This window comes from Monodelphis domestica, chromosome 1 (assembly GCF_027887165.1).
Source record: "Monodelphis domestica isolate mMonDom1 chromosome 1, mMonDom1.pri, whole genome shotgun sequence".
In the NCBI taxonomy this organism is placed as follows: Eukaryota; Metazoa; Chordata; class Mammalia; order Didelphimorphia; family Didelphidae; genus Monodelphis; species Monodelphis domestica.
The window spans coordinates 531,240,913-531,256,277 of NC_077227.1; the positions used below are offsets into that span (position 1 = coordinate 531,240,913).

General features: G+C 39.0%; 1 pseudogene; it reads left to right on the plus strand.

Annotated features, from left to right (window-relative positions):
* The first annotated feature begins 1,359 nt into the window (after nt 1–1,359).
* Nucleotides 1,360–8,057, plus strand: LOC130456508 (lanosterol 14-alpha demethylase-like; annotated as a pseudogene).
* The last annotated feature ends 7,308 nt before the right edge of the window (nt 8,058–15,365 follow it).

The following is a 15,365-nucleotide window of genomic DNA, read 5'->3' on the forward strand; positions in this document are numbered from 1 at the left end:
CAGAAATTTTTCTTTTCTTTTGGATTTTCTGATGTCTTTTTAATATCTCTTGCCAATTGATTCATATACCTCATACCTCAGCCATGCATCCCTAACTGATTCTGAATCTTTCAATCACCCACAACACGGGGGAATGTAAAAAAATATCATTATTTAAATTGCAAGGTTTAAATTCCTTTTGAGAAGAATTTTAGGTAAAGAAGATGCTACCTCTCTGAATCCAGAACTGAACTGTTGGAGAAGCCACCATGAAGAAGCCTCCAGACCACAAGTTGCACAAAATTGAACTTTGGGTGTGGTTGATTGAACATTTATTTGTATGTATACTTTTATGCCAAAGGGGACTGCCCCCTAACGGCTTTTTGTCAATGTGTTCAGCAATTATTGGTTTTATTCTTTTTTCTCTTATCCTCACACTATTGTAATCTTTTAAGTTTATTATGTTTTTATGATCTTTTGGGGGGAAAATTAATTTTTCCACAAATGATCATACGGGGGAATGTAAAAAATAGACTCGAATACAGGACTACAATCCCCACAAGCCTTTGCTCCACTTCCCCAGAATGCCTTGTAATCTCACCTGGGCTGAGATCGAGAAGGTATTTAAGCTGATTCAAAGGCTTTTGAGGGCTTTTTGGCTCTTTTTGGACTTCCGTTTTGGAGCTGGCGGTCTCTTGCGTGATGTGAGATTATTTTGTCTAGGCCTCTGGCCTAGGCACATGTTTCTTACTTGTATATTTTTTAATCTTTAACCTTTAATAAACCGCTAAAAATTATAATACTCCTTGCAGAGAGAAACTAATTTCTACCTGCTTCAGTCTCCCCATATTCCTAAATTTTAATCTTTACAAGGGGGAAGGTCAATAGAGAGCACTTTGCATGCCATCTTTGGCATCTGTGCCATAGGTTCATCATCACAGCTCTATACTAACTCCTCTTGGTGATTTTATTTTGTTTCCATGTGATCATTTATCATCTCTATGCATATTACCCTAAATCTAGCCCTGATTTTAATGAACTCCATCACCCCATCTTTCACTGCTTGATGGAAAGCTATTTGAAGTTTGGCCACCATTTAATATATATAGCATATTGTAGTTATTATTGTTAACAAAATACTAAATTCTGGTTTCTAGCTGATTAAGATGACTTCAAAGGTCAACCGTCAATGAGTTCAAAATTTTGGCTCTAAACCAAAGCTTTGTTGACCTATTGATAGTAGACTATGCTTACTTCTATACTCTACATTCTAGCCAAACTGAAGTATAATTTCCCTAATGGCAAGGATTATTTCATTTTTGGTTTTGAATATTTTTCATGCCTCAATAGATACTTGAATAAATGCTTAATTGACTACCAGTTGTTCCCAGAATTCTAATTGTCATAAATGAGTTGTTTTCATTCCTTTATGCTGAAGTACTGAAGTACCTTCCAGGTCTCATTTCTACATTTCACAGTCATTCTCCCATAAGGATGAACTAGCTTATGAGCCACCTTCATGAACTCTTCCCTAATTCTCCAGTTGGAAATGTTATATCTCTTCTCCAACTTTCCTAGAATTCTGTGTCTGCCCAACTACTACTACCTAATTATGTATGCCTTTAGGCATGTCACACATAAAGAAGCAGAATATAGGCTACTTAAGAGCAGGAACATTTTTAATTTTTGTAGCTCTATGAAAATTTGTAGAGAAAATGCATATGAGAAGTATGGACCTGTATTTAGTTTTACAATGGTGGGCAAGAAGTTTACATACCTCCTTGGCAGTGAAGCTGCTGCCCTGCTCTTCAACAGCAAGAATGAAGATTTGAATGCAGAAGATGTTTATGGCCGGCTCACTACCCCAGTCTTTGGAAAGGGAGTTGCTTATGATGTGCCCAATCCAGTATTCTTGGAACAAAAGAAAATGTTAAAAACTGGCCTTAATATAGCCCAATTTAAACAACATGTTTCCATAATTGAAAAAGAAACAAAGGAATACTTTGAAAGCTGGGGAGAAAGTGGAGAAAAAAACTTATTTGAAGCCCTTTCTGAGCTAATCATTCTCACGGCTAGCCACTGTTTACATGGAAAAGAAATCAGAAACCAGCTGAATGAAAAAGTGGCCCAGCTCTATGCAGATCTAGATGGAGGCTTCACCCATGCTGCTTGGCTCCTACCAGGTTGTCTGCCTTTGCCCAGTTTCAGGCGCCGGGACCAAGTACATCAAGCAATCAAAAGCATTTTCCATAATGCAATCCAGAAACGTAGGGAGTCAAAAGAAAAATATGATGATTTCCTCCAAACTTTGCTAGATTCTACCTACAAGGATGGGCATTCTTTGACAGATGATGAAATTGCAGGGCTGCTTATTGGACTTCTGTTAGCAGGGCAGCACACGTCATCCACCACAAGTGCTTGGATGGGCTTCTTTTTGGCCAGAGACAAAATACTTCAGGAAAAATGTTACTTAGAATAGCGGAATGTCTGTGGAGAAGATTTGCCTCCTTTACACTATGATCAGCTCAAAGATCTACAGCTGCTTAAAAAGAAACATTAAGACTCAGATCTCCTATCATGAGACTGGCCAAAACTCCCCAGATGGTGGCCGGCTATACTATTCCTCAGGGCCATCAGGTGTGTGTCTCCCACCGTTAACCACAGGCTGAAAGACTCTTGGATAGAACGCCTGGACTTCAATCCTGACCAATACTTGCAGGATAACCCTGTGTCGGGGGAGAAGTTTACGTACATGCCCTTCGGAGCTGGTCGGCATCGTTGTATTGGTGAGAACTTTGCGTATGTTCAGATTAAGACAATTTGGTCCATCCTCCTCCGCTTATACGAATTTGATCTTGTTAATGGATATTTTCCTACAGTAAATTACACAACTATGATTCACACTCAGCATAACCCAATAATCCAGTACAAATGAAGAATATGAAAAAAAAAGAGGAAAAACAAACGTGTGGTATTGTGAGCTTTAAAGTCTTTGCACTGAATGAAGTTTGCAAAATGACATTAAAATGTACTGGGCTTTTGGGTGTGCAATTCTTTAAAAAAAATAGTGCACATAAATAAAGCACATAGGGCTTTATTATGTGTTGAATTGAAATGTGAGACCCTAGATTGAACCTAAATCTTGACTTTGGTCGACTGTCTTCCCACCCATGATGCCCATCATGAAAGATTTAATTGTCCTTAATTTTAATAATGTTTTTAAATGCAGTTTAGAAATCTTTTTAGGCTATAACTGAAGTTATCAATATTTAGCAAATGCCCTTGTACCTTGTGAAAATTCTGTATAAGAATGGCATTTATAAATATGTAACCATTTAGCATTCATTAAAATATAAGCAAGATTTCATAATTAGGTGAAAATCTACATCTTAGCATACAACTTGTCTAGAAAAGAAAGAGAACATGGTTTCTTAAAGAATAGATCCTATCTGATTAAATTCTCTTCCATTTTTGGAAAGTGATTAGACTGGCAAATTAGGAAAGTACAATATGGTTTGCTTATATTTCAGAAGATCCTAACATAATGTTTTAATGTTTTCCCTAAGGACATGATGGCCAGATGTAAACTCTTTGAATGTGAATGTAAGGATTGCTTTACTTTATTTTTGAATGTAAGGATTTGCTTTTATGTCTCCTGAAAACCACCCAATTCCTTGCACATAGTAAGCACTCAATAGATGTTGATTTAATTTAGTAGCTGAAGGTAATTTCTTGCTCCTTAAATTTTCCAAAAGTACTTAGTTCTTTTGTATCACTGCATACTAACTTATGTAATATTTACTTTTCTGTATCTTTCTAGTAAAATAAAGTCCTTCAGGATAGGGATTTTCATTTTTTGTCTTGGTATTCCCAGTGCAGAGCAGTATCTGAAGGGCTGTCCTATGGAAAAGGACCTAGATTATGCTTGTCCCCAGGGTTCATTAGTAGGAACAAGAAAGTTGTAGAGAGGCAGCTCAATGTAAAGAAAACTTAAAGCTATCCAAAAGTGAAATGGGAAGCAGTGGTCTCTTCCCTCACTGTAGGTGTTCAACAAAGGCAGGATGGCACTTATTGACGATGTTATAGAGGGTATTTTTCTTTAGATATGAGTAAGACTACATGGCCCCTGAGGTCCTTTCCAACTCTGAAATTCTGTAATGCTGAGTAAAAATTACAAAAGTAAAGTAGATAAAACAGTCTGAGTGCTGTGAAATATACTCACTTTTGTTCTTGCTGTATGCATTATTAGATCTTTATTTCAGGGATATTAAAAATACAGTTCTAGTCTTACTCTCAGGATTTCAGATATATGATTGGCACATCCTGTAGGCTTAAAGGTCTCTTAAATACATAGAAATGGGCACAGAAGGGTTCTTAAAGTTTGCCTGATCCACTACATTTAAATAATGCTCTAATTCCAATGGAAAGGCTCTCAGTTTCACAAGGTAGCCCTCTCATTCAGTACTTAGAAAGTTCAGGGAGAAAGACCTATGTAAACTTATGCAGAGTGAAGTGAACCAGGAAAACATTATATACAACAGCAATAATGTACAATGAACAATTTTGAAGTACTTAGCTACTCTCAGCAGTACAGTAATCCAATATGATCCTGAAGGACTTATGAAAAATGCTATCCACCTCCAGAAAAAAAAACAAACCAACACAACTGATGGAATCTGAATGCAGATTGAAATAGACCATTCTTTACTTTCTTAATGTATTTTTAATGTGTCTTTTTCCACAATATGATGAATATGGAGATGTTTCATATGATAGCACATGTATAACCAATAGCAAAACACCATCAGGGAGGAGGGGGTAAGGAGGAAAAGAGAATGGGGAACTCAAAATTTTTGAAAATAAATGCCCAAAACTATTTTTACATGTAAGTGGAAGTAAAATAATAAAGAAAAAAGTTCCAGGAAAAGAAAATGCAGAGTATTTTTCCTACAAATTCTTTTTTTTTTTAAACCCTTACCTTCTGTCTTGGAGTCAATACTATATATTGGCTCCAAGGCAGAAGAGTGGTAAGGACTAGGCAATGGGGGTTAAGTGACTTGCCCAGGGTCACACAGCTAGGAAGTGTCTGAGGCCAGATTTGAACCTAGGACCTCCCATCTCTAGGCCTGGCTCTCAATCCACTGAGCTACCCAGCTGACCCCCCTACAAAATCTTAATTCCCAGCTACAAGTTAGTATAGTACATAGTACAAGTCTTGGTTACCTGGAAAGCTCAGTACTAAAGTTCATTACCAAATGTAAGCGGAGAAAGGTCCGATTTAAATAACTCCATTGTTTCAGACAAATTTGAGATCCTTTCAGTTTACATGCTGGAAAACTTTACAACACTAGGGAGAGGTAGTATGAATTTTAATTCCATATTCCAGAAACAATTGATTATACCCCAGATTTACTTCTCCATAGGAGAGGACAGAAGTAGTCAGAGCTTTTAAGTAGCTTTTAAAGGGGACAAAATATTCAGTGGTAAGCTTCTACACTGGGAGTCCACTGATATCCACAACATTAGATAGCTATTATTTTTCCCATCAACCAGTCTCTCTAGCTTGATTTTTATGATAATCACTTAAATATATTCATCCAAAGTATTAAGCAAAAAACATTTGACATGATTTGTCAAATTTGAGGAAGATATTTTATCATGTCCTCTGGAACCAAGATTGATCATTACATTTCATTCAAATTCAACTGTATTGAGTTTTGTTTTCACTAAAATTAATGTAGTTAGGGGCAACTTGCTGACTCAGTAGATAGAGAAAAGCCTAGAGATAGGACAACCTGGGTTCAAATCTGGTCTCAGACAATTCATAGCATTATGATCCTGGGCAAATCATTTAATGCCAATTGCCTAGCCCTTATTGCTATTCTGCTTTGAAACCAATACTTGATATCAATTCTGTGGCAGAAGGTAAGGGCTTAAAAAAAAAAGTCTCTCTCTATATATATTTTCCCTGATTCTACCCTTTATATTGGTTCATTTAAGTTTTTGTTTCTCTGAACTCATGTTAAATCTTATTTGTCTTTTTTGACAGTGTAATAGTTCACCTAGCAATTACCTAATTCATGGGCACCCCTTTGTTTCCAGGTTATTTTATTTTTGCTACTAAAAAAAATGCTACCATGAAGATTTTTATGTCTGTGGGAACTCTTGCATTTGACCTCCATGGCTTTGGGAAGGCTCTTTGAGAAGGTAGCATTTGAATTGGGTTTTATAGATTTAATAGGAATTCAAGTCAAAGAGAGAAAGGGGAAGGCTTTCAAGGTCTTATATAATGAAGCAAACCCTACCTTCATTCTAAAATAGGTCTTATCCTCTCTTGTCTTATCAGTTAACCTAGTACTACTGTAATAGCCTATCTAGTCAACTTTGTCTCTTCATTTCCCAAAATGGCTTTCACAACATCACCAAAAAAATCTTCAGAAACAGATTTGACTATATCATTCCTCTGCTGAAAACACTTAGTGGGATTTTTAGAACTACTTGTTGGATAAAATACAAATTCCATGGTCTAGCATTTTAAGCCTTCCATGACTAGTTCACATTGATCCCCTTTTATGCATTCTATTCTAGGCAGACTGCCTTTCCTCCTTGAAAGTTATTTGTTCCTTCCTTGGAATTGCTCTCATTTTGAATTCTCTTCCTTCAAGCTTCAGCTTAGGTACCAACTTTTCCTTGACTAGTCTCCAACTGAAAAGTAGAAAATTCTCCTTTCCTTCTTTGAGCCTTCATACACGACATCATATTATACTAAACTGTTATTATTTCTACTCTTAACTCTGAGGATAAAAGCTTGAGGATAAAAACTACTCAGTCATTTGTACACCAGTGTCTTGCATATTCTATGCGATTAATAAATTGTCAAACTGAAATGTAGAGGGCCTTGGATGCTAGGTTTGAAATTTAGTCTGCAGGAAGTAGAAAGCTATTAAAGATTCTTGACCCACTAACATTTTGTTCAGTAATTTTCTAAGGTACTTACCACATAATATTTATTAATGCTATCCATCAAGTGAGGAGAGCAATAGCTCTCTAAATCTATAAAGGGTAGATGAAACAGGGCGTATATTATATTTCTTTACAATTTTAAGACTGTGATGGTTTTGTAAGGAATAGTAATACTTGGGAGGTTTTTCAAACAGGCATACATGATGCACTGATGTTAGCAGAATAGAGTGCTAAATCTGGCATTAAGGCAAATATATGTATTGAATGTAAATGTACATTTACTATATTAGTTGATTTTTCAACTTAAATTACTTCTTTTTATTATGAAAAACATCCATATGCTTGTAAAAATAAAGTAAACAAATTATCAGACATATCCCTACTGCCTTTACTAAAGGAACTTTTGAATATGGGCAATTCAATTTGTAGCATACCAGGCATGTTGGCATTTGGAAAAGTATGATTGATGTATTGATATTGTATTACCAGACACATGGTCAGACCTCTTGATGGTCATTGTATAGAAAGGGATAGGCCGAAGCACTAGCAAAGGATGGGAAAATTCATGGGCTGGGCCCTGATGGGGGCCATATTGCCTCTGCTCAGACTACACTCATTTGCAAAAACACAGTTAGATTACAAGCCTCCGCTGGGAGTACACTCATTTGCATAGCTCAGGTTGGATTAATCCCCACCACTTTGATCTCGTCTTTGTCAATTCAACCAATGTTAAAACCTGTGTCATGTTACATATTTGTTGATCCACATTCCTGCAAACCATCAATAAATACTGGGATACTAGCCTAGTATCTGGTAAAGAATTGGCATGATATAACATCGACATCGCAGCCCTAAGTGAAACACGCCTACCAGAAGAAGGATCACTCAGCGAACCCACCACTGGATACACCATCTTCTGGAAAGGTAGAGCCTCAAATGAAGACAGAATCCATGGTGTTGGCCTGGCTATCAAGACCAGTTTGCTCAAACAGCTGCCAGACTTGCCTGTGGGCATCAGCGAGAGGCTCATGAAGATCCGTTTGCCTCTCAGCAAAGACCGGTATGCCACAATCATCAGCGCATATGCCCCTACACTGACCAGCACAGAGGAGACCATCGAGCAGTTCTACTCTGACCTGAGTGCCATCCTGCACTCAGAGCCCATAAATGACAAGCTGATTACTACTGGGAGACTTCAACGCCTGCGTTGGCCAGGACCATGAAAGATGGAAAGGAGTGCTTGGCAAACACAGCGTGAGCAAAATGAACAACAATGGACTACTGCTATTCAGCAAATACTCAGAGTTCGAACTCACCATCATGAACACTGTGTTCATAATGGCGAACAAATATAAAACAACTTGGATGCACCCAAGATCAAAACAGTGGTATCTCATTGACTACATCATTGTACGCTGGCGAGACATCCAGGATGTAAAGATCACCAGAGCCATGAGAGGAGCTGAATGCTGGACAGACCACCAATTGGTTAGAGTGACTCTTCAAATGCACACTGCGCCTCGCCATCCAAAATGCGCCCAGACAGTTCGTGCATTTTACAACATGAGTCATCTTAGAGATCCATCTTACTTGCAAACATTCCAGTCCTACCTGGATGACAAGCTGTCTGCCAAGGGACCACTCACTGGAAGCTCAACTGAGAAAGGGAACCAGTTCAGAGACGCAGTGAAGGAAACATCAAAGGCAGTCCTAGGCCCGAAACAACACAACCACCAGGACTGGTTCGATGAGAACAACACTGCTATTGAAGACCTATTGAGCAAAAAGAACAAAGCCTTTATGGAGTGGCAAAATAACCCAAACTCTGCTCCTAAAAAGGACAGATTCAAGTCTCTCCAAGCCATGGCACAGTGTGAGATCAGGAAGATGCAAGACTGATGGTGGGAAAAAAAGGCAGAAGAAATCCAGTGCTTTGCTGATACAAAAAACCACAAACAATTTTTCAGTGCCCTTAAGACTGTCTATGGGCCATTAAAACCCACCACCACTCCTTTGCTATCCTCTGACGGTGACACTCATAAAAGATAAAAAAGGCATCAGCAACAGGTGGAAAGAACACTTCAGTCAGCTTCTCAACCGATCCTCTTCAGTCGACCAAAGCGCCCTTGACCAGATCCCCCCAAACTGCACATTGAACAACTTGACATCCCTCTTTCAATAGAGGAAGTCCAAAAAGCCATTAAACAAGTGAGTACAGGCAAGGCACCTGGTAAAGACGGGATCCCAACCAAGGTGTATAAGGCCTTAAATGGAAAGGCGCTCCAGGCATTCCACATAGTGCTGACCAGCATATGGGAAGAGGAAGACATTCCCCCAGAACTCAGAGATGCCTCCATCGTAGCCCTATACAAGAACAAAGGCTCACGAGCAGCCTGTGACAACTACAGAGGCATCTCACTACTCTCCACTGCTGGAAAGATCCTCACCTGTGTTATACTCAACAGACTCCTGTCATCTGTTTCAGAGCAGAACCTGCCTGAATCACAATGTGGCTTCCGACCAGATCGCAGCACCATCGACATGGTCTTCATGGTGAGGCAAATGCAGGAAAAATGCCTTGAGCAGAACCTGAGTCTCTACATTGTCTTCATAGACCTGACAAAGGCATTCGACACAGTGAACAGGGACGCATTGTGGGTGATCCTTAGCAAGCTCGGTTGCCCAGCAAAATTCGTCAAACTGATCCAGCTCTTTCATGTCGACATGACAGGGGAAGTCCTATCTGGTGGAGAGACTTCCGATCGCTTCAACATCTCCAATGGCGTGAAACAAGGCTGTGTCCTCACTCCGGTACTATTCACCCAAGTATTACGACATGCTGTGATGGATCTACACCTGGGCATCTACATCAAATACCGACAGGATAGCTCACTATTTGACCTTCGCCACCTGACTGCAAAACCAAAGACAACAGAGAGACTCTCTTCGCAGATGACTATGCTGTCATGGCCCACCAAGAAAATCATCTCCAAACCATTTTGGACAGGTTCTCTACAGCAACAAAACTGTTTGGCCTATTAGCCTCAGCAAAACAGAGGTGCTGTTCCAACCTGCACCAGGGAGGACAACTAACCAACCGTGCATTACAATCGACGGCACGCAGCTTTCTAACGTCAACACTTTCAAGTACCTGGGCAGCACCATCGCCAACGACGGGTCCCTAGACCACGAGATTAATGCCAGGATCCAAAAGGCCAGCCAGGCACTCGGGCGGCTGCACTGCAAAGTCCTCCAACACAGTGGTGTAAGCACTGCGACGAAGCTTAAAGTGTATAACGCAGTGGTCCTCAGCTCGCTCCTGTATGGTTGTGAGACATGGACACTGTACCGGAAGCACATGAAACAGCTGGAGCAATTCCACCAACGCTCCCTCTGGTCAATCATGAGGATCCGATGGCAGGACCGAATCACCAACCAGGAAGTCCTCGACAGAGCCAACTCCACCAGCATCGAAGTCCTGGTCCTCAAAACCCAGCTACGATGGTCTGGACACGTCATCCGCATGGATCCGCAGCGAATACCATGACAGGTATTCTATGGTGAACTGTCAACTGGACTCAGGAAACAAGGTCGACCAAAGAAAAGATTCAAGGATCAGCTAAAGTCCAACTTGAAGTGGGCTGGCATTACACCAAAGCAACTAGAACTCGCTGCCTCTGACAGAAGAAGCTGGCGAACCCACATTAACCATGCCACCACAACCTTTGAAGATGAAGAACGTCGACATCTTGCTGCTGCGCGTGAACACTGACACCAGGCCACAACCGCACCTCCCGTAACAACTGGCGTCCCATGCCCCATGTGCCACAAACTCTGCGCCTCAGCCTTTGGACTTCAAAGCCACATGAGGGTACATCAATAGATGATAATGCACAAAGGTAATTGTCATTCTCGGTAACCGAGAGACTACCACTACTAGCCCGAAACTCTCTCTTACAAACACACTTTCTAGCCCTTTACTAGCTCTCTCTGACTAGCTCTCTAACTAGCTCTTTCACCCTTCACTTCCTCTCTCCTTCTGTTCCCTCCTCTCCTCTTACCTCTTTTGCTTCACTGTCTCTTTCCTAGCGACGCAGACACCCCCAGTGCCTCCTACTAATGCTCAGACTCCATTGTCTATAGGAGGCACCAAGGAGTTGAGATTCCCCCTTTTCTAGCGACGCTGTCACCCCTGAAGCTTCCTATTGATGTTCAGACTCTCTTTTCTATAGGAGTATCAAGGGGTTGGTACTCCCCACCTATTCTCTAATTCCTCTTATTTCCTCGGAGTTCGCGTTACTCCCCATGTGTTTCAACTTTTGCCTTTGATTCATTATTATTCTCCCATTTCCTTAGCCTCCTCTCTCCACCTCAGGTTATCAACCACAGATAAATATTATAGACTCCCATCGGTGGTCGCTATATAATTAAATAAGTAGTTATATTCCAGGTTTAATGCTAGGACTTGGAAATGAAAGAAGCAGCTCATATTCCAAGGAAGTGGTGAAGGGTAGGGGATGGAAGTGAGGGATAATAAGTACCCATACAAAATAAATTTGATGGAATGAGAGAGGATGGGGAGGGTCAGGAAAGTCTTCCTATAGTTGCACCTCAGTTGTGCTTTGAAGAAAGCTAGGGATTATAGGTGTTATGGAACAAGAAGGCTCCAAAGGCACACAGGCAGGAAATGAACTGTCGTCTGTGGGAAGAGCAAATAGGCTATTTTGGCTCGAGTTCATGTTAGAGAATAATGGCAATTATTTCTGGTGACTCTGGAGCTAGGCTAAAAAGGTATTAAAGGTTAAAATAAGGCATTTGTATTATCTTAGAGGCAAGAGGAAGTCATGGAAGATTGCTGAATAGGAGAATGGTATAGTCAGACTTATGCTTAAAAATAATCAATTTGTGAACTCTATGGAAAGATGAGTTGGAATGGGCAGACTATGGATGCAAAGAGAAAGCTATCAAAATACTCCAGGGATTATATGAAAAGTATCAGAACTAGGGATGGTAGCTGTGAGTAAAGGAGATATGTATGGATCTGGGGAAGTCAAGATGGTACAGGAAGAAATGCAGTCAAGTTCCCCCATAAAATCTTTACAAAGATCCAGAAAACATACCAGATCAAATTCTGATTGATAAATTTGTTAAATTGATAAAAAAGTCAGTTATTTTCCCAGTCTATGTTAGCTTAGGAAGATAGATCCATAGACAATGGGGATAGGGTATGGCTAGAAGAGAGCATGCAGAGCATTTTAGTGTCCCAGGCCTGGAAGAACCACGAAGAGGCCACAGGGCAGAGAGAACTGGAATAAACTGAGATTCTAGGGGATCCTTGAACTAGCCCAGGATATAGGAACAGGTGGCTATTGCCCAGTTCTTAGTTACAGAAACAAAATAGAATAAGGAGAGAAACCTGGGCCCAGGGGTGGTAGAAAAGAATGATCAAAGTCATGGGTCCTAGCTATATACTAAGTACTGAAAAAGTTCAGAAGCACCAGTAGTAGCTCTGTGTGTCTATTCTCAGCCCAGGTAAAAGCCTACAGTGGAATATTTGGGCAAGAATATCAGACCTCTTAACCTGCAGAGTTTAAAAGGAGTGACTGCAGGAGCAGTCAACATACCTAAACCTGGAAAAAGAATTTGAAGAATCCCAGAGACCACAGAGAAGGGAAAGGACCTACATGTACAGCCCTCTTTGTGGTGGCAAAAAAAAGCAAACTGAAGAGATGTCTATCAATTGAAGAATGCCTGAACAAGTTTTGGTATATGGTTATAATAGAATACTATTGTACCATAAGAAACAACAAATGGATTCAGAAAAACTTGAAAAGTTTTTTTTATCAACTGATGCAAAGTGAAGTGAGCAATACCAGTAGAACATTGTATACAGTAACAGAAATACTGTACAATGATCAACTGTGAAGGACTAAACTATTATTAGCAGTGCAGGGACCCAAGACAACACCACGGGACTCATGATGAAAAATTATAACCAGTCATAGAAGGGACTGTCAGAGTATAAATGCAGATTGAACCATGCTGCTTGTTGCATTGTTTCCTTCATGAGTTTTTTTTCCCTTATATGTGCAAAATATCTTTTTTTTACAACATGAGGAATAAGAAAATTAGAATTCCATGACATCACTAAATAACCTATATCAGATTGTTTGCTGCCTGGGGAAGGGGAAGGGAAAGGGAGGGAGGAAGAGAAAGAATTTGGATTGCAAAAGGTCAGAAAGCAATGTTTCTATATGTATTTGAAAAAATAATAAGAGAAATGAGTTGGGAAAAAATAAAGCATTTGCAAAATTCAAATGAAGAGGGAGGGCAACAGAAGATTTCATTCTGGTTCACATTCAGGAAGCGAAAAATAGCTTATAGACCACCACCTGAACCATATGAAAACAACAGGAGGGATATTCCCTCCCCCAAGAAGGGTACAGGGATAAATCTTAACAAAGTCTGAAGTCAAGAACAATGAACAACAACAAAATCTTAACATAAAGAGCTATTCTCATGAAAGAGAAACTCCAACAATAAAAATGCAAAAGAGAATGACTCAAGAATCTCTATAAGGAAAGCTTCAAAGAAAAATTTAGCTTAGACACAAGTCCAACAAGAAGTCCTAGAAGAGCTACGGCAAGCGGTTTTAAAAAATGAAACGAAAAAATCTGGCCTAAGACACTTTCTAGTTGTGTGACCCTAGGAAGTCACTTAACCCCAGTTGCCTTAGTCTTTATTGTTATTTTGCCTTGGAACCAATACTTAGTATCAATTATAAAACAAGGTGTAAAAAAAAATGTAAGATGTGAAAAGAGAATTAACAGCTTGAAAAAAGAGGCACAAAACCTTACCTAGGAAAATAATTTCCTAAAAATTATAATTGAACAAATAGAAGAAATTGACTCCATGAAACATAGAAAAAAAATGTTTTTAAGTCAAAAGACTGGGGGGGGGGGGAGAGTATCTGTAGTGAAAACTGACCTGAAAAATGGATTACAGAAACATAATTTAAGAACCAGTAAACTACTTGAAAGCCATAGCATCCCCCCACCCTCAAAAAAAAAGAGCTTGATGGTACATTTTAAGAAGTATTGGAGCAGCTAGGTAGCTCAATGGATAGAGTGCTAGACCTGGACACTTTAATAAAAGGGAAAAAAATCTTAAAAAAAACCAACTGCTTAGATTTCTTAGAACCAGATGGTAAAGTGGAAATAGAAAGACCCCCCCCCCCCTCCACTGCTGCTGCTGTCCACTTACTTCAAGAGAAACATTAAAGCCAAAATCCAGAACTTTCAGGTCAAATAAAAAGTACTACAAGCAGCCAAAGAGAAAGAATTCAAGACCAAGGGAGCCACACTTAGGATAACAAAAAATTTAGCCACCATAATAAAGGAGCAGAGAGTTTGGAATATTCAATAAAGCAAAACCTAGACTTATAAAAAAGAATAACATATAGCAAGATAAGTATAATCCTACAAAGGAAAAAAAGAAAGATCTTTAATGAAAGAGGACTTTGAAGCATTTCTGAGGAAAAGACCAGTACTGAGTAGAAAATTTGACAAACAAAGGCATCAAGAGAAGCATTAAAAAGATAGAAATGAGCAAGCAATCATAAGTTTAAACTCTTTATATTCTTAGACAGGGAGATCACCAGGGGTCAGAGAGGGAATCTAATTAGAAAACCTGAGAGTGATTCTGTTATATTTTGAGGATTTTAAAAAACTGGGAAGGATAACAGAATGGATTAGAAACCAGAATCCAACAATATGTTGTTTATAAGAAACACATTTGGAAACAGAAAGATACAGCCTGAGTTAAAAATTCAAAAATAAAAAAGGCAGGGGTAATAATCACTATCTCAGAGAAAGAAAAAATAGTCCCAATTACAAGAGATAAATGGGAAAGCCATATTTTACTGAAAGGTACCACAATAAATTCATATAAATAACAGGCATATGCACCAAATAGCATAGCATCTAAATTCATAAAGATAAAATAGAGATTTAACTTTAATAACAGGGGACCTAAGTTTATCCTTCTCAGACCTAGATAAATACAACCAAAATGTTAAAAAAAATGAAATTTAGTAAAGTTGGATATTATAAACTTCTGAATCTATCTTACTGCATTTTATTACTGTACTGAATCTCAATATAAAGGAGTATAACTATTTCTCAACCGTGAATCACCCATCTTTTTAAAAATTGGTCATAAGGGTATAAAAACATCACAAATGAATAAAAATAGAAATATCAATCACATCTTCTGTCCATAGTTCAATAAAATTTATATTCAGAAAGGGCTTGTAAAACAAAAATTAAAAATTAGAAACCAAATGACAATCCTAAAGACTAAGTGTGCCAAAGAAACGATTTCATTAAAGATAATAATGAGAAAATCAAATGAGGATGGAGCAA